The 20,426-nt window shown below is 44.1% G+C and overlaps 1 long non-coding RNA gene across 1 annotated transcript; it reads right to left on the reverse strand.

Annotated features, from left to right (window-relative positions):
- Nucleotides 1–5: 5 nt before the first annotated feature.
- LOC140718800 (uncharacterized) lies at nucleotides 6–20,140 on the reverse strand. Its single transcript, XR_012096793.1, has 3 exons — nucleotides 20,028–20,140; nucleotides 19,277–19,331; nucleotides 6–893 (listed from the first exon to the last, which is right to left on the reverse strand). It is a non-coding gene; the product is annotated as an uncharacterized lncRNA (long non-coding RNA).
- Nucleotides 20,141–20,426: the final 286 nt, after the last annotated feature.

The raw sequence follows: 20,426 nt of genomic DNA on the forward strand, positions 1-20,426 counted from the left end.
AGAGGTACAGAGATAAGTGATAAACAAGGGGTGAATAGTTACTGGTGATGTGGTAGGTGGATAAGACTACAGAGCTGAGTTACAGTCAGATTAAGCACAGTCTTATTAAATAGTGAAACAGATTTGAGAGGTACAAGCTGTGTTAAGTACCATATGGTTAAAACAGCACCATCCACATCCTCATTCCCAACAATAATCAAAATAATGCCCAGTCACAGGACTTTGCATCCCACTCCAACCAGCACATCTTGCTTCATAAGACTCATTAGTTCAATTGCATACTCAGCATCGTTGCAGACTTCAACCAGTAACTCACAATACAAAGTATATTTGTAATCAGAGTATGTTAGTGTACTATAAACAGCTTTGAGATTCATCTCCTTACAGTCAGCCACAAAGCAAAGAAACCCGATCGAGCCCATAAACTGTTAAACACCCAATGTGAAAAAACCAACAAATTGTGCAAACACTTAAAGATAAGCAAATAACATTTACCACTAAAGTTCACGAAAGTGACCTCACATCCATGAAGCCAGTCATCATTGCAGAAGGTCCAGGAGCCATTAGTTGCAGGCCACAACCTTAGTTCAGCACAGAGATCCAAGCAGCAAGCTGAACACTGGCCCATCCCTCACCGCTGGCCTCAGCACCCTGACCTTTTTAGTCTGGCCCGGCCCTTAAACTGGCCAAACATCGGATTGTTCCTTGCTCTCGGGCCCCAGCCCTGCTGCCTTGTCTTGGATTGGCTCCAAGCCTGCTCGAGCGATGGCCAAACATTGGCTCATTTCACACCCTCGGGCCCAGGCTCCACCACCTCGATTCGGCCTGTACACACCACAGTAAAACCGTCCTGCAAAATTGCCAAGTCGTACAGGCGATTCAAAAGCTCATCTCTGAAAGGGAAGTTACAGGCCATTAATTGCAGTGATGGTTTATCAGTAGTTTTCGCACAGATACAGACAGCTATTCAGCTGTGTCGACTATATTCTCCACAAGATTCACACTTCCCTTGCAGCATGCCTCTGTGGGTAGAAGTTGGGAATAGGAAGGGGTCAATAACTCTACTGGGTGTTTTTTATAGACCACCCATTGGTAACAGGGACATCGAGGAGCAGATAGGGAGACAGATTCTGGAAAGGTGCAATAATAACAGGGTTGTTGTGGTCAGAGGTTTTAATTTCCCAAATATTGATTCGCATCTCCCTAGAATGAGGGGTTTAGATGGGGTGGAGTTTGTTAGATGGGTTCAGGAAGGTTTCTTGACACAATATGTAGGTAAGCCTACAAGAGGAGAGTCTGTACTTGATCTGGTATTAGGAAATGAACCTTGTCAGGTGTCAGATCTCTCAATGGGAGAGCACTTTGGAGATAGTGATCACAATTCTATCTTCTTTATCATAGCATTGGAGAGGGATAGGAAAGACAAGTTAGGGAAACATTTAATTGGAGTAAGGGGAACTATGAGGCTATCAGGAAAGAACTTGGAAGCATCAATTGGGAACAGATGTTCTCAGGAAAATGTACGGAAGAAATGTGTCAAATGTTCAGGGGATATTTGCGTGGGGTACTGACTAGGTACGTTCCAATGAGACATGGAAAGGATGGTAGGGTACAAGAACCGTGGTGTACAAAGGCTGTTGTAAATCTAGTCAAGAAGAAAAGAAAACCTTACAAAAGGTTCAAAAAACTAGGTAATGATATGAATCTAGAAAATTATAAGGCCAGCAGGAAGGAGCTTAAGAATGAAATTAGGAGAGCCAGAGGGGCCATGAGAAGGCCTTGGTGGACAGGATTAAGGAAAACCCCAAGGTATTCTACAAGTATGTGAAGAGCAAGAGGATAAGACGTGAAAGAATAGGACCAATCAAGTGTTACAATGGAAAAGTGTGTATGGAGCCGGAGGAAATAGCAGAGGTACTTAATGAATACCTTGCTTCGGTATTCACTATGGAAAAGGATCTTGGCAATTGTAGGGATGACTTGCAGTGGACTGAAAAGCTTGAGCATGTATATATTAAGAAAGAGGATGTGCTGGAACTTTTGGAAAGCATCAGGTTGGATAAGTCACCGGGAACGGACAGGATGTACCCCAGGCTACTGTGGGAGATGAGGGAGGAGATTGCTGAGCCTCTGGCGATGATCTTTGCATCATCAATGAGGACGGGAGAAGTTCTGGAGGATTGGAGGGTTGCAGATGTTGTTCCCTTATTCAAGAAAGGGAGTAGGGATAGACCAGGAAATTATAGGCCAGTGAGTCTTACTTTAGTGGTTGGTAAGTTGATGGAGAAGATCCTGAGAGGCAGGATTTATGAACATTTGGAGAGGGATAATATGATGAGGAATAGTCAGCATGGCTTTGTCAAAGGCAGGTCGTGAGTGAATTTTTGGAGGATGTGACTAAACACATTGGTGAAGGTAGAGCAGTAGATGTAGTGTATATGGATTTCAGCAAGGCATTTGATAAGGTACCCCAAGCAAGGCTTATTGAGAAAGTAAGGAGGCATGGGATCCAAGGGGACATTGCTTTGTGGATCCAGAACTGGCTTGCCCACAGAAGGCAAAGAGTGGTTGTTGATGGGTCATATTCTGCATGGAGGCCAGTGACCAGTGGTGTGCCTCAGGGAACTGTTCTGGGACCCTTACTCTTTGTGATTTTTATAAATGACCTGGATGAGGAAGTGGAGGAATGGATTAGCAAATTTGCTGATGACACAAAGGTAGGGGGTGTTGTGGATAGTGTGGAGGGCTATCAGAGGTTACAACGGGACATTGATAGGATGCAAAACTGGGCTGAGAAGTGGCAGATGGATTTCAACCCAGATGAGTGTGAGGTGGTTCATTTTGGTAGGTCAACTATGATGGCAGAATATAGTATTTATAGTAAGACTCTTGACAGTGTGGAGGATCAGGGGGATCTTGGGGTCCGAGTCCATAGGACATTCAAAGCTGCTGCGCAGGTTGACTCTGTGGTTAAGGAGGCACACGGTGCATTGGCCTTCATCAACCGTGGGATTGAGTTTAAGAGCCGAGAGGTAATGTTGCAGCTATATAGGGTCCTGGTCAGACCCCACTTGGAGTACTGTGCTCAGTTCTGGTCACCTCACTACAGGAAGGACATGGAAACCATAGAAAGGGTGCAGAGGAGATTTACAAGGATGTTGCCTGGATTGGGGAGCATGCCTTATGAGAATAGGTTGAGTGAACTCAGCCTTTTCTCCTTCGAGCAACAGAGGATGACAGGTGACCTGATAGAGGTGTACAAGATAATGAGAGGCATTGATCTTGTGGATAGTCAGAGGCTTTTTCCCAGGGCTGAAATGGCTAGCATGAAAGGGCATAGTTTTAAGGTGCTTGGAAGTAGGTACAGAGGAGATGTCAGGGGTAAGTTTTTTATGCAGAGTGGTGAGTGCGTGGAATGGTCTGCCAACGGCGGTGGTGGAGGTGGAAATGATAGGGTCTTTTAAGAGACTCCTGGATGGCTACATGGAGTTTAGAAAAATAGAGGGCTATGGGTAAGCCTAGGTAGTTCTAAGGTAAGGACATGTTCGGCACAGCTTTGTGGGCCGAAGGGCCTGTATTGTGCTGTATGATTTTTATGTTTCTATGTTTCATGTAATGGCAGGAAATTCTAGGCAGCTAAATGCCCATGGCTGGAGTAGACCATGCCACTACTTGAACCACCACAAGTGTCCATTAAGGCCATAGATGAATTTCTGCAGCCACTTTGCTTTCCCACCTTGTCCCCTGGTCCTTTTTGACTCTTCCACTGCCTTCCGAGTTAAAGAGTTCAAAGCCACTCTCACTGAAGGCAGCAAGCCATCAAATGGGATGCTGTCGCTCCACAACCCGATCCCCCTTCCCCTTCAAACCACCACGGTGCCGAGGCTCCAGATGGCGAAGTCATCAGAGATCCTCACAACCAGGGACATGACTACCAACAGGGAGGGGGTACAGGAGCCTGACGACCCACACTCTGCATTTTAAGAACAGCTTCTTCCCCGCTGAATGGTCCTTATTCTGAATTTGCAGGATTTATTTATTTTTTTGTAACTTACAGTATTTTTTTTATATATCTTGCACTGTACAGCTGCCACAAAACAAAGTTTCAAGACAAATGTCAGTGATGAGGAGCCCGATACTGACTCTGATCTCATTCTGACAGCACCGTAGGACATTCTGATCAAGGTTTCCGCAAGTTTAATCCGTTTCTCTGTTTTCCGTCACACCATCCCAGCTCTCCTTCCATCTTTCCAGAGCGTGAATTCCCTCGGGCTGCGGGGGAAGCCGATTGCAGCGTTGTGGTCAGCCACAGAACGAAAGGTGCTGTGGTCCTTGGTAGTTTCTCATAGACTGGTCAACCGTGCATGCAGTGCCTTGGGAAGCTTTGTATCATTGAAAAGCGTGAAAATATAAGCCGTTGTTGCCTGATGTTGCCTTCTAAGGGATCTTAAGAAGCTACAGAAATTTGGAGAATTAGTCAGCTCCATCTTGGGTACTGACCTCCGCAGTATCCAAGACATCTTCAAGGAGAGGTGCCTCAGAAAGGTGGTGCTCATCATTGAGGACCCCCAGCACCCAGGACATGCCCTTTCCTCATTGCTACCGTCAGGAAGGAGGTACAGGAGCCTGAAGGCACAGACTCAGAAATTCAGCAACAGCAATGCCCTCTGCCATCTGATCTCTAAAGGGACATTGAACCCATGAACATTACCTCACTTTTTTCTGTTTTAAAGTTAACTGTTTAATATATATGCTTACTGTAACTGACTGATTTATTTATTTTCCTATATCTATCCTGTATTACATTGTACTGCTGCCGCAAAGTTAACAAATTTTACAACACGTGCTGGTGACACTAAAACTGATTCTGATTCTGAGACTCTGACGTCATAAAGGGTCAAAGAGAAATAAAGCACAGGAACAGAGGCCTTCAGTCCAGTGATTCTGCGCCAACCATCGAGCCCTCATTTATACTCTGATCCTATTTATTCTTCCCACACTCCCATCAACTCTCCCAGCCCCTGCCACTCATCCACACATTAGGGCCATTTGCAATGGCCGATCAACCCACATGTCTGGGATGCGGGAAACTCTCATGGAGAATCTACAAGCTGAGACTAGTCGCTGATAAATTGGATTAGATTAGGTGCTGACAATTAAGTTGCAATTGCAGCGTCAACAAGGTAAGTTTGCAGGGAAGGATGATACTCATAACTAAGGAAGGGAGGGCTGTGTTTTTATTTAATCCCCTGTGGAGGATTCAAAGTGAATATTCACTGCCAATTCCAGTCTTTCACTTTGGAGCATTCAGGCCTTTCCAGAGACTGATAATCATTTCGGCTTGACCAGAGCACGACACAATGACACAAGAAATAGGAGCAGGAGTCGGCCATTCAGCCCTGCAGTGGGTCTGCCCTTCATCAAGGCCAAGATTGATTTTCGACCGCAGTGCTACTTTTCAGCCCAGTCACCATAGTTCTTGATCTCTTTAATGCCCAGAAATCTGTCACCCTGTGCCATAGCCTGCACAGCCATCCATGGCTGTGAAATCTAGAGATTCACCATCTACTAAGTGAAAAATTATTTCCTCATTCAAGTCCTAGATAGCTTACTCCCTAAGACCTAGACTCCCCCGGCAGGGGAAGTAATTTTCCTGCATCCAGACTGCCACTTAATTAGGGACGCCTGCTCATTGATGCAAATATCCAATCAGCCAATCATGTGGCAGCGACTTAATGCATAAATAAAAACATGCAGACATGGTCAAGAGGTTCAGTGGTTGTTCTGACCTAGCATCAGAATGGAGAAGAAATGTGATCCAAGTGGTTTTGACCGTGAGAACGATTGCTGGTGCCAGGAGTGGTTTGAGTATCTCAGAAACTGCTGATCTCCTGGGATTTTCACAAACAGTCTCTAGATTTTACAGAGAATAAAAGAAATAACAAAAAAAAATCAGTGAGTTGCAGTACTATGGACAAAAAAATCTTGTCAATGAGAGAGGTCAGAGAATAATGATCAGGCTGGTTCAAGCTGACAGGAAGGCAACAGTAACTCAAATAATCATGCGTGCAGGAGAGCACCTCTGAATGCACAGCATGATAAACCTCGAGGTAGATGGGCTGCAGTGGCAGAAGACCATGAACGATTGGTCATTGACCAGTTTATTAGGTTCCTAAGTAATGAGACCACTGAGTGTGTATGGTTCTATGAGATTGTCTTTCCATCTCCTTAACACTAGAAAGTCATGTAACACTTACAGTATGTTTTATCATCCAGCAATCCCACCAGCCCTGGAACCAGTCAAGTCAATCTCACTGCACTCTCTCTCTCTATAAGTAAGGGATCTATATTAATACATAATACATATACAATTGCAACAGGATTTCCTTATTCCTGTAATCCATTCACTTGCTGCACTGCGTTTTGCTTTTCAATGATTGATGTACAGGGTCCACATGAATATCAACACTGCTCACTTTCTCACTATATAATAAATGCCCTGCTTTTCTCTTAAAGTGGGTGAACTCACATTTTTCCATGTCCTATTCTCGGTGCCATGTTCGCCTCAGTCGGCTTGTGTATCTTCCTTGAAACCCCTTTACTTTCTCCTTCCTAGTCACTGTCCCACCTAGCTCATAATGGACCCTTCAGAAATTATAGATATAGATTGTAAATAGTTGCGGCCCGAGCACCCATCTCTGTGGTATTCTGCTAGTCTGAAAAAGCTCCATTAATCTCTTCTCTTTCTTTGCTTCTTAATATCTAATTCTCAGTACATCACCTCCAATGCCCTGGGTGCTAATTTTGTGGCCATCCTCCTGCCTTTTTGCCCACTGGTCCATGCCAACTCTTCTGCCCATCTACATGAATCCCATTTGCCAACATTAGGGGTCTACCCTTCTATTCTGTACCCATTTAATGCCTGTCTAAATGCCTCTTAAACAGAATAATTGTATCTGAATCCACCTTCTCCATATAACAACCACTTTCTGTGTAAAAAGCTTTCCCCTTATATGCCCTTTAAGACTGCTTAAACCTCTTCCCTTTTGTTTTAATAATATATATGGTAAATTTTGGGAGCCTCCTCCTATGAAATCTGAGGTAAGTCCTTAAATCTTCAGCCATTCCCTCATTGACCCATAATAAATATCTCTACACTGAGCCCACAGGTCCCTTTGCTAGTGTCTTCCTTTTACAGTTATACAGTATAATAGATCTTGTGATCCATTCTGATGGTTCTCACTAGACTATTGTGATATTCTATCATGTCCTTTTTAAAATAGATATTCTGGTTCCCCTTTTGTGAGTTCTAAAACATCCTCAATTCTCAGGCATTCTGCTATTTCTGGCAAATTTATACAGTACGTCTCTTCCTTGGATATAATACTCAACTTAATTTTTTCTGGTCAGCCTTGGATGAATCACATTTCCTTTTGAGTTTTTTTGTGTCTTAAAGATACATATTCTTTTGCAACTTCTGCAATTTTTAATGCTTCACCTTGCCTGTCCATCTCCATGCTTTTCAGTGTGTTTTCCCAGTCAGCCACAACCAACCGTCCTCTCTTCCCTTCACAGTTCCCTTTGTTCAGGTTTAAGACCCTCATTTCACATTGCAGTACAACGCAAAACTTGATCATATTACTCTCCCTCATAAAGTCCCCTGACAATGAGATCACCAATCAGTATTTTCTCAAGTTGATTTCTCAATATTAAAGCATCTTACACGCACTCCATGTATTCTTCTTCCTCCTTATTAGGGCAAATTTGATTCATCCAGTCTATATATAGGTTAAGGATTCCCAGCAGCAGTGCTGTATCCCTCCTACTTAGTACGATTAATGCTGACTTCTCATCCCAGACTTACTAAAGTGAGTAAATTGAAACATTATTATTTACTACGGTGGGATGAGAATTCCAGTCAATTGTTCTGCCCTGTAAATTAGCAATAATGTTAAAATAAACTGTCATTAAAGAACAGACATACTCTGTGAAATCGCCTGATAATGAACTCATCCTTGAGACTCTGATGGTCCGGGTCTCCTTCATCTTCTTGTCCCACTCAGCTTCCATTGCCCTGCACCATTCCCCACTGCTTTCTTCTTCCCCTGCTCCTACATCTGTCTCCTCTTCCTCTATCTTCACTTCATAATTCACAATCTATTCTTCATCCCATTCATCCTAGCCTCCTCTCTTCACCTTTCTCTCCATTATCTCATTCATCCCCTCCTCCACCTCCACCTCCTGCCTGGATCTCCATCCAATTCTTATGTATCCAACTCCTTCTTCACTCTTTCTTTCTTCATAATTGTGGCCTCTTGCACCTCTTTCACAATGACTGGACACGGAATTTGTGACACACAGTCTGCTCTGCATACAGAATCCATGACTATTTGTTTGGATAAACGGGAGAAGGCGTAACTGTTCTCCCTGGATCAGAGGAGGTTGCAAGATCTGTTAGAAGTTTTTAAAGTCATGAAGTCACAACAAGTTAGGCGTAGCAAGCTTGTTCATATTGGTGAAGGGATCTTGAACCAATGGACATGGGAAGGAAGTGTGGACAAAAGATCCAAAAGTGACATAAGTGAAATTTGTTTTCATGTTGGGACCACAGTTAGGGATAGAGAAGGCAGCTGTTTAAATTGTAGCATGCAGAAGGCTCACGGCATAAAAATATAGAACGAGCATGGACAGCAGATTGACTGGCTGAGATTAAACATGTAGTGTGTGGTTCTTTTTCTGGTTGGTAGGGTGCACTGCATAGTGTGCCTCAGCGATTGGTGCTGGAGCCACAACTTTCTACAAGCTGTGTGTCAATTGAATCGAGGCACCAGAAGTACAGGCAAAGGTGGCACAAAGATCATCATCAGCTTCCACGTCATATGACATGGCCAATCACTGTCCCATGACCACGATGTTCTTGCAAACCTTTCTGCAGAAGTGGTTTGCCATTGCCGCCTTCTTCTAGGCAGTGTCTGTGCAAGACGAGCGACTCCAGCCATTATCAATACTCTCCAGACTGTCAGAGCTCACCTAACCGAGATATGCACCGCCTGCTCCCCTGACTTCATGTGACTCTGATCGGGGAGGGAGTGGGTGCTAAGCAGGTTCTGCACCTTGCCTGCAGGCTAACGAGGGAAAGAGCACCTTACGCCCTTTGGTACAAACACATCTCCCCCCGCCACCTGCAGCACAAAGACAAGAAAGAGGGCAAAAGGAGATTACAAAACCGATCAATGGGTTGAGTGAGTGGAAAAAGATTTGGCAGATTGGGAGTATATTTTGTAAGAGGCAAAATTGTTCATTTTGGCAATGGAGGTAGTCTGTTTCATCTGATGACGACAGGAAAGCTGTGTGGGAGAGTTTTTAAAGCTGAAAAGCCATAGCACTGGGGCGGTTCCGTTCTCTCGACCTCAGAGGTATGGGTTCACTAGTACGAGTAGTCATCACAACCGGGGTCTTCCGTGGTCGCAGTGGATGACCGTGACATCTTCTGTGCCTTGTCATGCCCCTCGCTCTCCAGGGAGCGCTGCAGTACCACCTTCCTGGTCACTGTAGATCTCATCCGCCCAATCCGCTGGAGCAGACGCCGCATGCTAGGGCAGGTATGTCCCTATCTTATGCCTGCTGGCTACCTTCTCCTGGTTTAGCCTGCCAGTCGAAGCAGTATGCTGGGGTGTGGCTGCTGTTGCTTTCAAAAGCTTACTTGGAAGCTGAGTGTCCGGTGGGGACCAAAGGTGAGTGAGCTGCCCCAGAATGGACACCCCAATTTTGGCAATAGAAGATATGTTATCTAATTGGTGACAGATTGCAAAGGTCTGATTTGTATGTCATTCTGCAAACAACTGGGATTGCTTACGTTCCCTTTGCTTAATGCAAAGTGAACTGAACACAAAAGTAGGGAGGTTTGGCTTCAGTTAGAGGGGCCATTGGTGAGACCACAACAGTTCAGTACTAGTCTCCTTCTTTAAGGGAGGATGTGAATAAAGCAGTTCAAAAAAGATTTATTGGATTAATACACAGTAAGGGAGATTGCTTTACCAGAGAATATTGGATAAACTGAGCTTGTATCCCTTAGAGATCCGTAAAGTGAAACGGGACTATTGAAAAATATAAAATCCTGAGGGGGTGCAACAGGCAAATGAACAGAGGATATTTTCTCTTGTGGGAGAACCTCAGAATGGGAATTGCTCTCTTATATGACATGAATTTTGTTACTCTCCAGCAGCAATACAGAACGGAGACATAAAAATACCATGAATTACAAAATTAATAAATAGTGCAAACAGAAGAATAATGGGGTATTGTTCATGGGTTCATCCCATCGGTCAGAAATCTGACAGCGGAGGGGATGAAGTTATTTCTGAGTCATCGAGTGGAGGCCTTCAGGCTCCTGTACCATCTCCGTGATGGTCCAAAGGAGAAGAGGCCTTGCTCTGGGTAGTGACTGTCCTTCGTGATGGATGCCGCCTTCTTGAGGCCCCACCTCTTGAAGACATCTTTGATGGATGGATGGTTGCACCCGTGATGGAGCTGGCTGAGTCAACAACCCTCTGCAGTCTCTTGTGATCTTGCACATTGGAGATTCCATACCAGGCTGTGATGCAAACAGGAAGAATGCTTTCCACTCTATATCTATAGAAGTTTGAAAGTGATTGGTGATCTGCGAAATCTCCTCAAACTCCTAATGAAGAAGGCATGCCAATGAAGTAGAGCCACTAGCATCCTTCTTCATGAGGGCTACTATTTAAAAACTAGAGGACAGAAATTTAAGTGTTTCACTCAGAGGGCTGTGAGTCTGGAACTCTCTTTGAATATTTTTTAAGACAGAGATAGAATCGTAATAGGGGTGACTGTAGGTATCTGGGAATGTGTTGTCCAGGTTGCTAGGAAATGCCTGAGGTGGAGATCAGCAGATCAGGGAGGTCCGTGGAACAGATGGGGTCGATGGATAGAAAGCAGAAGTGTCTGAGGGGTAGTGAAAGATGTGGAAAGTCAGAAGAAACCTGAAGGATCTGGGAAGATCAAAGGGGTTTTATATAGAGATTGAAGATTTTTTGAAGGGAGAAGGATTTATTGAAGCTGATGCTTGGAAATGTAGACTACTCCATAATGCTAAAGGGGTTAGGAGAAGACTGCAAGAGTTATGGGAAGAGATGAGAAATGAATTCCAGAGGTAAAGTGAGAGTGGTGGCTTTTGACATCAATGACTGAGAGTGGCTTCAAGAAGTCCTGATAATCCTGAAGGCGCCAAGGAAAAGCACTCTAAAGATTGGACTGATAGCTCACACAACACCAGATGATTGAGGTTACCGGAGTCCAATCACACCAACCCAAGAACATTAATATCAGAGTTGCTCAGGGCAGTGTCTTAGATCCCGACACTGAAGGATGAGGTTCTAATGCAGACAAATGGTCTGAGTGTAGATAGGCTAAGAAGGTCAGCATGGGTACGCTGGGTTAAAGGCACCGCACCTGTGTGTATGACTCAATCTGCTGCTTCTTCAATGACCTTCCTCCAGACATGAGCTCAACAAAAGAATGTAACCACTTACCCTTCGCATCAGTGACATTACCATCACTCTCCCTCACCATCCCTATTGTAGATGGAAGAAAATGATACTGAGCACGTGTTCATGAGCTCAGAGTCCATTCAGAAATCTGAGGGTAGAGGGGAAGAAGCTGTTCCGGAAATGCGGAGTTCACATGTTTAGGCTCCTCTACCGCCTCCTTGATGGCAGCACTGAGAAGAGGGGATGTCCTGGGTGACAGGGTCCTCAATGATGGATGCTGCCTTTTGAAAGGGTCCTGGGTACTGGGGAGGCCAGTGCCCATGATGGATCTGGCTGAGTTTACAACTTTCTGCAGCTTTTCCTGACCCTGTGCAGAGGCCCCTCCAAACCAGATGGTGGTGTAACCGTTTAGAATGCTCTCCACGGTACATCTGTAGAAATGCATGTGTGACTTTGGTGATGTACCAAATCTCCTCAGACTCCGAATGGAATATAGCTCCTGTGGTGCCTTCTTTGTAATTGCATCGACATGTTGAGTTCAGGACAGATCCTCAGAGATGTTGACACCCAGGAAGTTCCCTCTCCATTATGATCACCAGTGTCTACTCCCTTGACTTCCCTTTCCCAAAGTCCACAATCAATTCCTTGGTCTCTTCCAGAGGCACTCTGTTTTGTTTGGCTGTATTCATGTATGGTTGAATGATAATTAAACTTGAACTTGACCTTGGTCTTACTGACATTGAGTGAAGGTCGTTGCTGTGACACCACAAAACATAGTGGATACAGCCCAGTCAACGGCAGGCAGAGTCCTCCCCACCACCGAGCACATCTACAAGGAGTGCTGCCACATTAAAGCAGTGTCCATCATCAAGAAGCCTCACCATCCAGGCCCTGCTCTCTTCTCACTGCTGCCATCGGCACAGCCTTAGGTCCCACACCAGAACGGTTATTACTCTTCAACCCTCAGCTCCAGAACCAGTGTGGATAACTTCACTCACCCCAAGACTGAACTGATTCCACAACCTATGGACTCACTTTCATGCACTCCGAAACTCCTGTTCTTAGTATTATATATTTATTTGTTTGTTCTTATTTATTTATTCTTTTTTTATTTGCAGTTTGTGAATGCCTGTTACAATCACTTGGGTCTCCGAATGAAGCTTTTGGCCATTTAGAAGGTTGACTTGGAAACTAGCAAGGAAACTTTTAAGTGGCCTCTGCTGCGAAGACACAGCAGCCTGTACTTTCGTTACTGTTGAGAGGGAATCATCTCACATCCCCACTTATAACAAGGGAAATAAGTTTTACATTGCAGAAAATCACAATATGGACAGCTTTCTAGGAAAGCAACCCTTCTGTAACACAGGAGTTCAACGTACAAGACTCGTCAGGACCACGGTGAATAAGCTCCATTTGCCTGGGTAAGTACTGGTCCAACAATTCTGAAGAATTTCAAATCCATCCTGGCAAAGCAGCTGTTATTATTGGCCTCCTAAGCATACATTCCCTCCATCCCTGGTGTAAAGCAGCTTCACGATGCACCGTCTATGAAATGCACTGTAGTTTCTAATCCCAGGCTACTCTGACAACACCTCCTTAAAACCACACATACTACCACTAAGAAAGACAAGTCAGTTGGTACTTGGCAACGCCACCCTCCACAACCTTCCCTGGAAGTATAATGCAGGTCCTTCATCATTTTTGGATCAAATTTCTCGTACTCTGTACCCAGTAGCCCTGTGGGAGAAGCTTTACCAAAAAGACGGTAGCATTACAAGAAGGCAGCTCACCATTCAGACTGGATATATATTTGGAACTCTACATCGTCTCTAGCAGTATGATCTTAGAAACCGCTAGCATCACTCTTGTGGAGATAATTTATCTGACAATGACCACACCTGCCTATGGTTATGAACAACTGGATCTCCTGGTACCTTATTTACATTCCACCCCTTGACTCTATCAAATTCATCTTCAGAAAATCATTTTTACTATTAGTTTCCTTCTTGATGGGATGTAAGTTGTGATCCTAACCATCAGGTCCACAGCAGAAACAATTTCAATGAAACTCAATGTCAAGCAGGGTTGTGTCATTTCCCCAACACTGTTCTTAAGCCTGGTGCCACAAGCCTTCAGGTTTTTCCTTTGACTTCTCAATCCTTCTGACTGAACACTTGCCAGCCGGTCCACAACTAATCTTAAAAATACATTCAACATTTTGGGCTGAGACCTGGAAGGGTCTCGGCCTGAAACGTTGACTGTTTACTCTTTTCCATAGATGCTGCCTGGCCTGCTAAGTTCCTCCAGCATTTTGTGTGTGTCTCTTTGGATCTCCAGCATCTGCAGATTTCCTCCTGTTTTTAAAAATATGTTGACATTCTACCCAAAGAACATCTTTCACCACAAACTATTTTCCCCAGCTTGTCTCTCAGCTGTCTCCTTTGATGGTTGCAGGATCTAATCTACACTAGCACTTCTCAATATTCTAGATATAATTCAATAAAGGCTATTCTACCTACAGCATGCTCCCAGGCCTGAGTGCGCATCGAAATGGCAAGGCCCAGGTCTGAGAACGAGGAGCAATCCAAGGTTTGGCCAACTTAAGTGCCGGGCCAGATTGAAAAGGTCAAGGTGTCAGGGCTGGAGGCCATGGACGAGCAGATTCAGCTCGCTGCTCTGCAAGGTTTACTCGTCTCTGAGCTGAACTGAGGCTGTGGCCTGCAACTAATGTGCTCCTGAATAGGCTGCAGCGATGACCGACTTTATGTCTGTGGACTCATTTTCATGAACTTCAGTTCTGAATGGTATTTGTTTACTTATATTGTTTGCAGGATTTGGTTTTTTAACTGCACATTGGATGTTTAATGTTTTTTTAAACAGGTTCTATTGGGTTTCTTTGTTTTGTGGCTGCCTGTAAGGAGACAAACCTCAAGGATGCATAAAGTATACATACTTTAATAATAAATGTACTTTGAACTTAACATTGTGATTAAATCTATCAGACATAGAAGTCACCAACATTTTGACCATTCTTTGAACATGCCATGATGTTCTAATCATCCATGTACATCTGGACTTCCACTGGTTTTAGACTTCTCTGTCAAAATACTCTGATTTTTTTAGATCCACACTGAGTGACCTCATGATTACCTATATTAATAGAGATTTGCATCAATTTGTCTTACTTGCTTAATCCATTAATGTTTCTGTCATTTAAATCTTGCTTTTGCCAAGGTTACAATGTGAGATTTTTGCAGCACCACCAAACACAGCCATGTGGTTTTTTTTATCCAATCATCTGAACCATTTATAAATATAGAGAAAAGCTGTGGCCTTAACAGTTAGTCACATCCTGCTATTTGAATACTGATGCTGAATCCTTATTCCCTCCCTCCTTCACTCAGTTTTCTTGCTGGCCCTCAGCTCCAGCTAACTTCTGAACTATTCAGTGTCATTAACTGAATCTACAGGTTACCTGAAGGTTATCAATTACTCTCGGCAATTGTTTCAATCCAGTGCCAAGTAGCTGCCTAGTTTTCAAGCAAATTAAACACTTAATTGGATCATAATACAAACATTCTAACTGTGTGTTACATACAATATTCAAACACTGACCAAATACAGCATCAATGAACTACAGGTTAATGATAATGTGCAGTAAAACCACATCCTTGTTCAGGAGTAACTCTATGCAAAAAGGTGTTGTTTGAGTTTTTTTTTTACTAGCAGGACATAAATTTACGAAATACATAAGGAGGGCTCGTCATCAGAGAGAGACGGGCAAAGAAGGACGTCGGTCTTCAAAACGGCTGTCCTGTTGGTTCCGGGCTCCTGCTTTCCCCCCCAAAGGCCTGTGAATGTTTTCCTTTCAAATATTTTTCCAATTCCCCTTTGAATGATACTATTGAACCTGCACTTTGAGACAGTACTTTCCAGATTTCAACCACACACTCCATGAAGAAACTTTTGCCTAGAAATGACTTCTCACTGTGCTCTATTTTGCAATGCTAAGCACTAGAACTTGAACTCTCCACAGAGTGCAACATGATTTCGACCATTTATGGGCTGCATCCTGCTTCTCTGGGGAATTTCACAAGATGGTGTGCAGACAAGAGCATCAGATGCATTTTTCAGTTTGATAGAAGCAGCTAGTGATTTTTGGCTTTCATCGTAAATTCATACAGAAGGTTATATCTGATCATGTGTAAGTTAATACACAAATGAGTGACTGTTCATCATGCCTTGCACTGTTAACCATTTCATCTTTAATAAGCCCTGTATCAGAAGCAGTATGTTGGGCAACCTATCCCATCCTCTTATTATCAATGTAAAGGCAAAAGGACCTGAACGTTGTGAACATTTATTCGTCCCATAAGGATTGTGATGGGAGGGCACAGCCTTGCTGGGACCAAACACTCTGCATCATTTGAGAGTCTGCAGTAGCCCCAGTAAGGCGGCATTCTCTCCTTACCATCTTCATGTGGCATTGTGCCCCGCCTCTGTCAGCTGCTGCCAGTGAACTGAACAGAAGAGAATTACAGATGGCAAGAGGCATCACCGGTGAAATGCCTTCACTGGGAGGGTAACATACCCCAGTCTGCAGCAGCTGATCCACGTAGCCTGTGCACGGCTACAGTCCTGCTCTCAGGATGTGTAGCCACATCCATCAACACAGCCGCTCGAGCACTTTGAACGCAGCTACGCAGATGTCAAGCATGCAACATTCACAGGAGCTACCACAGGGCAGTCACCGTATTCCCTAAAGTAGTTTCCTCTGCTGACCTTGACTAACAGCATAATGGTCACCTATTGATTTAGTTTTACTTCCCGCTGTCAGAAATGATTCCACAATGCCCACCAATTGAATGGTTATCCAGGCTGAGTGAGAATCCCCAGCAAACAGCTTACCTCCAGTTGTTATATTCAGATTAATACATTCAGCACAGAATTGCAGACTGGTTACAGTGGACACCATCCCAATGTTACTGGTTACTTTGGATCCTGTCAGAGTACTAATAGTTACTCTGGAAACTGCCAGAGTACTAATAGTTACTCTGGACACTGTCAGAGTACTAATAATTACAGTAGACCTTATCCCAATGCTACTAGTTACTCTGGACTTCATCCCAATGGTATTAGTTACTCTGGACACTGTCATAGTGCTAATAGTTACTCTGGACACTGTCAGAGTACTGGTAGTTACCCTGGACCCCATCCCAGTGCCACTAGTTACTGTAAACCCATCCTAGAGCCGCTAGACACTCTGGACCTTGTCCCAGTACGACTAGTTACCCAGGTCCCTCAGCTGGTATTGCTAGTATTCCCAGAAATTATTGGGTTCTTTTCGCTGGTTTCTCCAGTCCCTATTCAATGCTGTAGGTGTCCTAGAACACAGCCCAGCTCCTAACCATATACTACTAGCAGCCTGGGACACTCTGCTCCAGCATCCTGTGCTGAAGTTTCCAGTTATTCCAGATCTTATCCCAATGCAGTTTGTAGACCTCCTGACAGTTAACCCAAACTCTATTTCTTGCTAGTTACCGCAATCCCTTTCTCCTTGTAGCTGATTACCCTGGACTCTATTTAGGGCACTGCTGGTTACTCTGAACCCTCTCTAGTACAACTGCACTTCTAGCTTGGTGTTGTCACTTATCCCAAACCATGTCCGGGGCACTACAAGTTATTCTAGACCCTTTCCAGTCACCTGCCAGTAACTTTGGACCCTATCCAAGCTTTGCTAATTATACTGGATCCCATCCCAGATGGTCTAGCTACCTTGGATATATCAGGTTCCTGGCAGTTACTCTGTCTTGGAACTGACAGCTTCACCAGTCACTAATCCGGTGATGCCAGTTACCTGGCACCTGGTCCAAGAGCTGCATGATCACTGGACCCTCCACTGCCATGAAGCCATCCCAGTGCCACCAATTAACAGATTGCTGCCAATTAGCCTGGACATTATCCTCATAAGGACAGTTATCTCGAAGCATAACCCAATTCTGCTCATTAACCCAGTGCAATGAATTACTTGGACACTACCCAGTACGTGATTCCAAAAACTATTTCATTTCTACCATTTATTCAACGTGGGCCCAATCCCACCCCCCCCCCCCCCCCCAGTTCTGTAGTTAACTGGCCCTTGTCCTGGTACTTACAGTTACTCAGAATCCCTTCAACAATGCCAAGCACCAATATGGGCAAAGTAGTATGTGGAGAGGTCACAGAAATATACAGTATACAGCTCAAGAAAATGGATAAGACCATGGAAGATAGAATATAATCTGTAAAAATGTGAGGCTATCCATTTTGGTAACAAAAAAGCAAGACTTTTTTATTAAATGGCAAAAGAATGGAAGGTATCAGTGTTATGAGGGATGTGGGTGTATCTATAGAGTTCACTGAAACATAAAACAGATAGTGTTTTATGGTTTGGAGAGACTAAGACCAGAGGACACATACTCAGAGTAGAGGGACATCCATTAGAACGGAGGTGAGGAGGAATTTCTTTAGCCAGAGAACGGTAGGTCTATGGAATTTGTTGCCACAAGCAGCAAGCAGGCCAAGTCATTGGGTGTACTTAAGGCAGAGGTTAATAAGATTCTTGATTAGTTAGCGCATGAAGGGATGGCGGAGAAGGCTGGAGACTGGGGCTGAGAGGGAAAATGGGCCAGCCATGATGAAATGCAGGAACAGACTCGATGAGCCAAATGGTCTAATTCTGCTCCTATATCTTATAGTCTTACGGTCCAATAGCATTGCAAACAATTAATTGTGCTTTATTGCAAGAGAATTTGAATACAAAAGTAAGCCATCTTGTCCAAATGATAGAGGATGGTGAGATGACTTCTGGAATATTGCACACAGATCTGTTCTCCTTACCTTAGGAGAGATACACTGTCAGGAAAGACTGCAGATTGATTCCTGGGTGGTGGGTTTGTTCCATGGAGATAAATGACACAGGTGGGGTCTATATTCTCTAGGGTATGGAAGACTGAGAGGTGATTCAATTGAAACATACAAAATTCTCCCAGGGCTTGAAGGCCGGTGTTTTAGCACAAGAGTGGTGACTCTTTGGAAATCTTGACACAAAAGTATTTTGGAGGCTCAGTTAATTGAGTTAGAAATGGAACTATACGGAATGAGCTCCGAAAAGATCAGCAAAGCAAATGGAAGGGCCAAGTTATCCATTTCTCCTTCAATTACTTATCTTGATGCTTCCTAGGATTCCATATGGTTACTACTGCTCCTCTCATTCTGGATACTAACCTGCGCTGGCTGTTAACTGGACCCTGTACCATGATAATTGGTAACCATCCCAATGATGACAGTCACATTGGGCACTATCCCAGGGCTGCAAGTCACCGTGTGGAGACTCGTGGGACTGAAGGAGCTGATATCTGGAATGAAACAAAACAGCTGATGGAGGAACTCAGCAGGTCAGGTGCCTGCTTGTAGAGGGCAATGGTCAGTCAACGCTTGGGGTCTCAGAACATCAATTTTCCATATCTCTCCATCGACGGTACTTGAACTGCTGAGACCAAAGGTTCAAAGAACATTTATTATCATTGTATACAACACTGAGATTCACCTTCCCACAGACAGCCACGAAACAGAGAAAACCATGCAACCTATTCAAAGAAAACATCATCCCCCCCACCTCATGCACAAAAAGAACCAAATTCTGCAACAGCAAACAAACGAGCGATACACACAGAATATAAAACCAGCCTGCAAAGTCACTGTCAAAGTGGCGTGGGTATACTCACTTTAGCTCTGTTCAGTTCAATATAGAGCGGTGTCGTTTGTTGACTCCAGTACGCCCTGATCAAAATAGAACAAAATAGTAACCAGAAACCAGAAACACTTCATAATGCGAACTACAGAGTCTAGTCCACAAACTGTGTCGATTAAACCTAGCCCAAGACCCAGTTCTTCAGCCCCATCCTACTTTCTGCACCTTGAACAGTCCTCCAGTGTCACCAATTCCCTCTGTATTCCGATTTTTTAAGAAGTTAGTCTCTGACCGAAGGGGAAAAGTCGAGTGCAGCTCCTGGTATTGATACTACTGCTCACTACCTTTCTTCATGGATTTGGACATGCACAGGACACTATTTCAAATTTTGCTGGTAATGCAACATTTGGAGGATACTGACGGGTTTCAAGGAGATAGCGATAGGCAAGCAGATAGCACATGAAGTTTTATGCTGATAAATGCAATATGTTATACTTTTGTAGCAAGAATGAGGAGAGACAATGTGACTAAGCACATAATTCTAAAAGACACACATACTGTACTGGCAAGTGTGAGGTTACGTGTGAACCTGGCAGGGCTGGTTGAGAAAGTGATAGATGTATCTGGGAGCCTGGCCTTTCTACATCGAGCACACGGTTCAGCAACAAGGAAGCAAAGAAGAATTTTCATGAAACACTTGTTTAGTCACAGCTGGAGCATGACAGCACAATACATACATGAAACATGGAAAAGTTTAAGGGAGGCTGCAAAACAGATTTACTAACCTTAATCCGGAGGGTACGATACAGATTGGGATGATGGGTTTGTTCTCCATGATAAAGGCATTTAAATCATAAAGCAAGAGAGAAATTGCTGGGGGTCAAATGGTGGGGCACACAAGGTGAAGAACCCAAAACAGCATTGGTTAATGAAACGTAGGTTAGACCGCACTTTTGGAGCACTGGGCGCCGTTCTGGTTGTCACACTGTAGAAGGATGTGAGAGGGTGCAGAAAAGCTCCACGAGGCTGTTAACGAGACTGGAGGTCTTGAGTTATTAGGAGAGGCTGGATTGCCCGGGATTCTTTTCCCTGTAGTAAGGAGGCTGTGGGGTGATCTGGTAGAAGTTAACATCAGGAGGGCATATGTAGTCAGGGTCAATTGTCACAGTCTTTTTCCCAGAATA

Source organism: Hemitrygon akajei, chromosome 30 (assembly GCF_048418815.1).
Source record: "Hemitrygon akajei chromosome 30, sHemAka1.3, whole genome shotgun sequence".
In the NCBI taxonomy this organism is placed as follows: domain Eukaryota; kingdom Metazoa; phylum Chordata; class Chondrichthyes; order Myliobatiformes; family Dasyatidae; genus Hemitrygon; species Hemitrygon akajei.